Raw genomic sequence first — 6,945 nt, 5'->3', positions numbered from 1 at the left:
AAGGGAAGGGAAGGGAAGGGAAGGGAAGGGAAGGGAAGGGAAGGAAGGGGAAGGAAGGGGAAGGGGAAGGGAAGGAGAAGGGAAGGCGAAGAAAGAAAACCCCCTTGCTACCCATTTAGATAAGATTAAGAAAGGTTTAAAGTAGTAATAAAAAAACATTATGAGCTGTTGTATTCTGACAACACAGTCACTTACCTTGCAATATGATGGGAATGAAAAGCTTAAGACGATAATAAGGATGCTATCTATCACCATAAAGTAGGGATGTGTTGACAGTTTTACAGAAGTCAGGTTTGCCACCTATCAGGTAATGAATGCAGTGGGTATTTCAAACCAGAATTAAATTTAGATGCATGAGTCAATTGAAGCTGCTGTTGTTACTTGCTTATTAAAAATAATATACAGACCGTGGTCTCTAAGTGTTCTTGGGAGGATCTTTCCAATACTTCCATTCAAACTATTTCACTTTGTATAACTAGAGCAAGTAGACAACAATTATGACTTAAGCTACTTTTTCAGTTGTCTGGGATTCTCAACTTTACTATTATATATATAACGGTGACATCAACCTTAGACATAGAGGATATAAATAAGAGATTTTTAAAATAAGATTTAAAATAAGATATAAATTAAAATTCTGAATTAAAACAGTGATGTTGAAGGTCTTGATGAGGATCATGGCAATCTAGTACCTGATCCAACAGGTAATATCTTCTGTCTTTTAATTTCTAGGGCCTTCATCATCTTACGGATTTATTAAGATTTCAAATAACAATGAATGCTAGAAATCTAACGAATGCAACATTTAATCATTCTGACAAAGATGTAATAATATTCTACAAGAAATATTAGAAAAAAAAGACAGGTGTTATAGATACTTAAAATCACTACTGGATGAAGTAGTGTTAAAGATTACAGCAACAGCAGACCAGTTCATAATGAATTTATAATCACATCAGACTGACAAAAATCTTTCATTTATTCATTAAAAATTTGAATTTTCCTGCAGTACAAACCTTTTGCCATCTTGACTCAATTTCAAGGAACAAATTAACACAAAAGAAAGTAATACATTTAGAAAACATTGAAAAAGCATTACTCAACATGAAATGTTCTTTTTTTTTTAAAACTGATTTCCTGAGAGATTTAGCTGCAAATTCTAGAACTACAGTAGAACTCATTTTCCACCTGCTCTTCAATCTTCTCAACATGTAAGAAATATGGATTCAGTTCTGCTGTCTGCAAAACTCAGAAGACAGACGGGAACTTAGCTTTATTGCTTTTCCATGTCAAGTGATATGGAGTATTTGAAGATGGGTTTCTCTTAATCTTTCCTATTTAAAGTGTTCCACTTTGCAAAAATAATGAATTATTCATTGGACAAGAAAAATAGGGAAAGTAAGAAGAACTCTGAACTGAAGCATCAATTATTCATACAACTTTATATCCCATGACTTTGAGTGGAGAGGTGAATAGTAGTCAAAAGTCTGTCAAAAATCTTCTCAAGGATTATCTTTTTTCATATCTGTGTCCAAATTGCATATATGGTATTAGAAAATGATATAATAATTTATATGAAAAAGTGAAGATTATATATTAAAGAAATACATAGTTTGGTGTCATCATTTTGTCAACTCTTTCTCTATATGTACTTTTATTTCCCTTTTATTCATAGTCACATTGAATCTTTCAGTACTATCTGCTCTTGTTACCCAGATTTCTTTAGATTGTTCAGTAACTGCTTTTTTCCCCAGGGGCATTCTGATTTTAGGAGTGGGTCTGATTTAAACAAAGCTTGACTCTAAACTAGCATATCAAAAAGTTTCTTTAACAAGAATAAAGAAGAGCGAAAATCATTCACAGCTGATGATTTGATTTAGGTATTTTTTTTCACCAGGTTACAGTAGATTCACAGCCTGCCAGAGCCCCACAGAGTACGTTAGCCAGGATACTATACAATCTACTGACTCTTTTCCAATAAATCTCATTGTGTAAACTTACCATTCCTTTGTGGTGTGAATTAATTATCAACCAAAATGTGGTATGTATGAGAGTTTTAAATGGTAAGTGGCAATGTGATGAAATCATTTGAATCATGCCACAACTTTTTGAATAATTTTTTATACTAATACAAAGCTACTTGACTTAAAAACAATTAATAATGTATAGAACAATATGTTATATAAGTACAACATCTATAAAAATCTTAATACATATTTTATGGTGCATTTTTAGTACATTATGAATGATAAGTAGGTGACAAAAGGTGCCTATATAAAACATTTATTAGGCAGTTTGTTTTTAGTTATGCTATATACTGCTCAAGAGTCATCAACAGAAAGTGAATAAAGTTATCAACTTTACAGTAAGCTATTTATAATAAAACATGGAAGCTTATAATTAAGTACTGCAAATGATGACAATAAGTTGACAAGTTAAAATTATACAATAAACTATTGTCAGCTACAGAATAGACCCCTGAGGAGTTCCATCTTTCTTTGAAACATGGCATATGGAGCACTTATATCAAATTTCCAGCCTCTGGAGTATAACAAAATGAAACTGTATCCATCACAAAGCCCCTAATGAGTCTTTGAAGAAATGTATGTAGTATATTTGAAAGCATAATTTTGGAAAATCAAGAGCTCCTTCTGTTGTTAAATGGTTGATTGATGTCCTACGTGTCATTGTGATACTGACAAAACAATTCAAAATACAGAATTTTCCAAAGATGGATGAATTTCTTCTCTTAATCCAAGACTGAAGAATAGGTTTTAGGTGTCAACTTTCTAATTCTATATAACCTAATTCTTCTGGATTTTTCAAACAAGTAATCTACATTACAGTATAATTTGATACTCTTTAATCTTTCTTTTACTTTTCCTTAATCTGTACAAAGTAGCAGGCTTTAAAGGAATTTCAGATATAAATATTAGCAGAGCAGTGTTAAAATGAAAAGAAATGATAATGTTCATATTTTATTGGGAGAATAAATTTGCTCTCGTTTAATATATGTGAATTTGTTGAGCAATGACTAACAAAATATTTCTTGAGACACAATAATGCAGTTTAGGAAAAAATCTATCTAGACTTGAGCATTTGATTTACTGATATTAATCTGAAAACAGCCTTTGTTACATTGTAACTAAAGAATAATATTTGTAAGTATCTTTTTTCTTGGGAGAATATTTCCCACTGTATTGCTGCAGGCTCTACAGTGTAGATAATGTGGCCACCTGGAAAGTTATTTTTTAAGAAAGAATAAGATGAGTTTTTAATTATATTAAGTGATGTTTTGTTAGCATTGGAAACTGAATTTTTGCTAAAGGAAAGATTGTTCTTTTTTTCTATGTCCATTCAGGTTTCAACATGCTTACAGAAACTTACCTTACACCTGTAAAACAATTCAGACATCGTCAGCAGAGTCTGGTATTTATATTCTTGTCCTGAGGAAGTATTAGAAATGTTTGTAATACCATTTAAAAATATTCAAAGGAATGAAGTGTGCTAAATCAGAAATCAGGAATGTCTGAGCATCTTCTTTTCTTGGACTCGTGAAACTTTAATGTCATTTCACGTACAGGCTCTTAGACAAGTTTTTCTTATTTCCTGCTGTTTCAGAAATAAAGTCAGTGTTCCAGAGTTGTAGGATTTCCTCATTTCTCATTCTATATTGTTCTTTAAGGCTGGATGACTATGGATTCCAAAAATATTTATTATCTTTTTATTACACCAACTTTTGTAGAAGAGCTGCCCAGAAGATCACTTAATAAAAACAATAATCAAATTAGGAGGTCCGAGAGCTGAAAACTGTTGAATGCTTGAGAACATTTATGTGTCAGATAGGCTTCTCCCATTCTTTTACCTACTGCATGTTTTTCTTACACCAGTAAGTTAACGGTCTGGGAGAAGGTGTTTGTTGTTAATTGGACCTTTGGTTTGGCCATGCAGGATTGTTCTTGTATTCTTTCCTTATTTTCTCCTTGCAACTATAAATGCAAGTAATTTTTAAATATAAATTTTCCTCCTAATTGCTGAATCTACCAGGCTTACAACCAACCGACAGTGTAGCACTATGGCACTATCTATTGCTCTAAAAGAAGGAATTTGCCATGAATTTCTCTCTCTACTGTTATCACTTGATGTTTCTGATTGAGTATAAAATTTTATTTTATGGTTTTATATTATTTTTATTTTATTTTATTCTCATCTAAAATTAGATAACCTGCAAAAAATAAAATAACATCTTCTAAGGATTTGAATTAGGGTCCACATTTATGTCAGCTGGTATAAATCATTACAGCTTCTTAGACTTCAACTGATGTGCACCCACAGTCCTGATAGGGAGATTTTCTTTCTGTTTGATTAATGAGTGTACAAGCTTCACATGAGGAAAGTTACTTCTCTGAATAATATGTTGTTTTATTTTTTATCTTCTAGAAATATTAGTGAACTATATTCAGTTAGAAATAATCAAAACTTGTTCTTACTGGTAATCATCTGACATAGAAAAAACATAACAGAATTGCTTTCTGGCCCTATTTTCAGGAATAGTTTGCTATTCATATTAATGAGTACAAAAAGAAGTTTTCTTTAAAATATAAAATGTGTTTATCTTTTAGAGAGACTTGATTTGTAGCAAATGTAGGTAAGGTGTCCTAGTGTGATCTGCCAACTTGAAAATTAAATACAGTGAGCTAAATTCATATACTATTAAACAGATAAGCTCTTAGCCATTGCAACAAAGTCATATAAATTTTCTGATTATTTTTATAGCTTATTTGTTCCAAAATAACCTTCAGTAAGCACTGCTTTCCTTCCCATCCCCTCAAACAAAAAGTGGGCAGTAAAAACATGATTGTCAAATACGTCAAAACATATTTATTTTACTAGTTATACCTGTTGAAGTAGATTTTTTTTTCCTTCTCTACTATATTCTGATCCAGAGGTTAAACTCTCAAGTATATTATTTTATTTATTTATTCTCTTTCTTCTTGACAATGTATACATGAAACAGGCGCGAGCCAAATCTCTGGGGCATGGATTGTTTGAGTGAGTATGAAGATTCTCACTGCTGGCAAAACTGGCTTTAAAAGATTACTTGGCCTCAGGTATTTTTGTCAGTTGACTAAAAAAACCCACCATATTATTCTGAAATTCAATTCTTGTACAAAAATGATCTTCATACATCTGCTGAGGTCATACCACATATGTTGAGCTTCTAGATTTGCCATCTAGCCCAACATTTTAGGAGGTTTCCTGCCCTTTTATCCCCTCCTCCCTCATGGAGATCTGGTGCAGAGTCAAGTCTTCACCAGGGTAGAACTGGAAAATCTAAGGTCCCTACATTTTTGTATATTTTTTCCTCTATAAAATTGGAATAACCTAGTGACAGGTAAACATAAACCCAATGCAACAACCTAGTTGTGTTTATGAGTAACTGAGATCTTCATGATTCCTCCTGAAGCTATTATAAATATCACTGAGTGCTTATAAACTACCACCAGTTCTGAGATGTTAACTTAATTACTTCCTCCATTGTTTCAACCATTGCACTTCTTAGCTGCTAAAGACCAACAATTTACAGAAGCTCTTTTACAAAGTTACTTAATTTCAGAGGGAATTTGTCAATTCACATCAACTCTTTTATAACAGTTACTTTTTTTCAGGGGGAATTATATGGTAAGTACAAAAGAGGTAATTAATACAGCTACATGGATATTACCTCAACTGCCACAATGCTATCAATATGTAGAAGTTGTTCCATAACTTGCTAAGCACGAAGTATTTGAAAATGTGATGTTGAAAAGACTCATAATGGCAGGCAGTGAAAGAAGTAAATTTGCCCCTTTAATCTTCTTTAGAATGATCTTGAAACACAGGGGCTAGATGGTAAGCTGTAAATGGGAACAGTCTGATTATGTTTCACTGGTTTGCTGCTCTTTATTGCCACCTAGCAACAATCTGGCTCATTATCTATTCTCTGAGACCAATGTTTCTTTCTTTGCTAATGGAAGTGGTCCCATTAAGTATGAGAAAGATAAAAATGTCAGATGATCAGATACTGGCTACCATATGGTTAGATTTCTGTGAAAATGATCACCTTTTCCAACAGAGATTTGTTTAAGTGGGTGAAGGGGAATTTGGCCATTTGTCCAGGGTGTCCAGTGCGTAAAAAATATCTGGAAATTTAACAAGCAGCTGTTATATGTATCAGATCCGCAGTGCATGTGCCGTAGTGTGCATTTTTACCTGTTCTGACCAGGACGTTCACAAAGAAATACAGCTTTCTTTCCCTGGACATGACAAAAACCCCATGTGAATAAATGGGAAAAATGCTTGTGTCTTTACTGGATGTTGCAAGAGGCAGAATGGGATGCTTCATCATTATGTATAGCTGAGTGTATGAACACTTACAAGAGTTCTAACCAATATCTTTTTCAGTCCTTTTAAAATAGACTTTGTATTTCTATGAAATTATTCTTTTTGTTTCAGAGGAGCTGCTTTGTATTGCGTGAAATCAGAATGAATCTAGCACAGGGCCTACGCTCTGTTGGACCTGGTGAGACAGGTTTTGCATATGCTGGCTATCCTGGTATGAGGTGCAGTCTTGCAGCAGGAGCTCTGTGTGGGCTAATTTATCCTATTGAGAAGAAACAGTGTTAATTATAGATCATGCATTTCTCACTTATGAAGTAGTGACACTATATCTGATGTTGGAACTACTTAAGTTGCTGTTCATCTAGGTACATATAAGCTTCACTGTGATACAGTTTAGGTATGCCGCATGGATGCATTTTGTAGGGATCATTCCCAACTGACGTGTGAGTGAACAACTACATTTTCACACCATGAGGAATGTCTTGAGACCTGGCACTCATGATGATACATTGCAATTCTCGTGAAAAGACAGCAATGTGTTTGGCCTCTTTGGCTGTACACATG

The sequence above is a fragment of the Numida meleagris genome, chromosome 7 (assembly GCF_002078875.1).
Source record: "Numida meleagris isolate 19003 breed g44 Domestic line chromosome 7, NumMel1.0, whole genome shotgun sequence".
In the NCBI taxonomy this organism is placed as follows: Eukaryota; Metazoa; Chordata; class Aves; order Galliformes; family Numididae; genus Numida; species Numida meleagris.
This window is presented reverse-complemented; position numbering follows the sequence as displayed.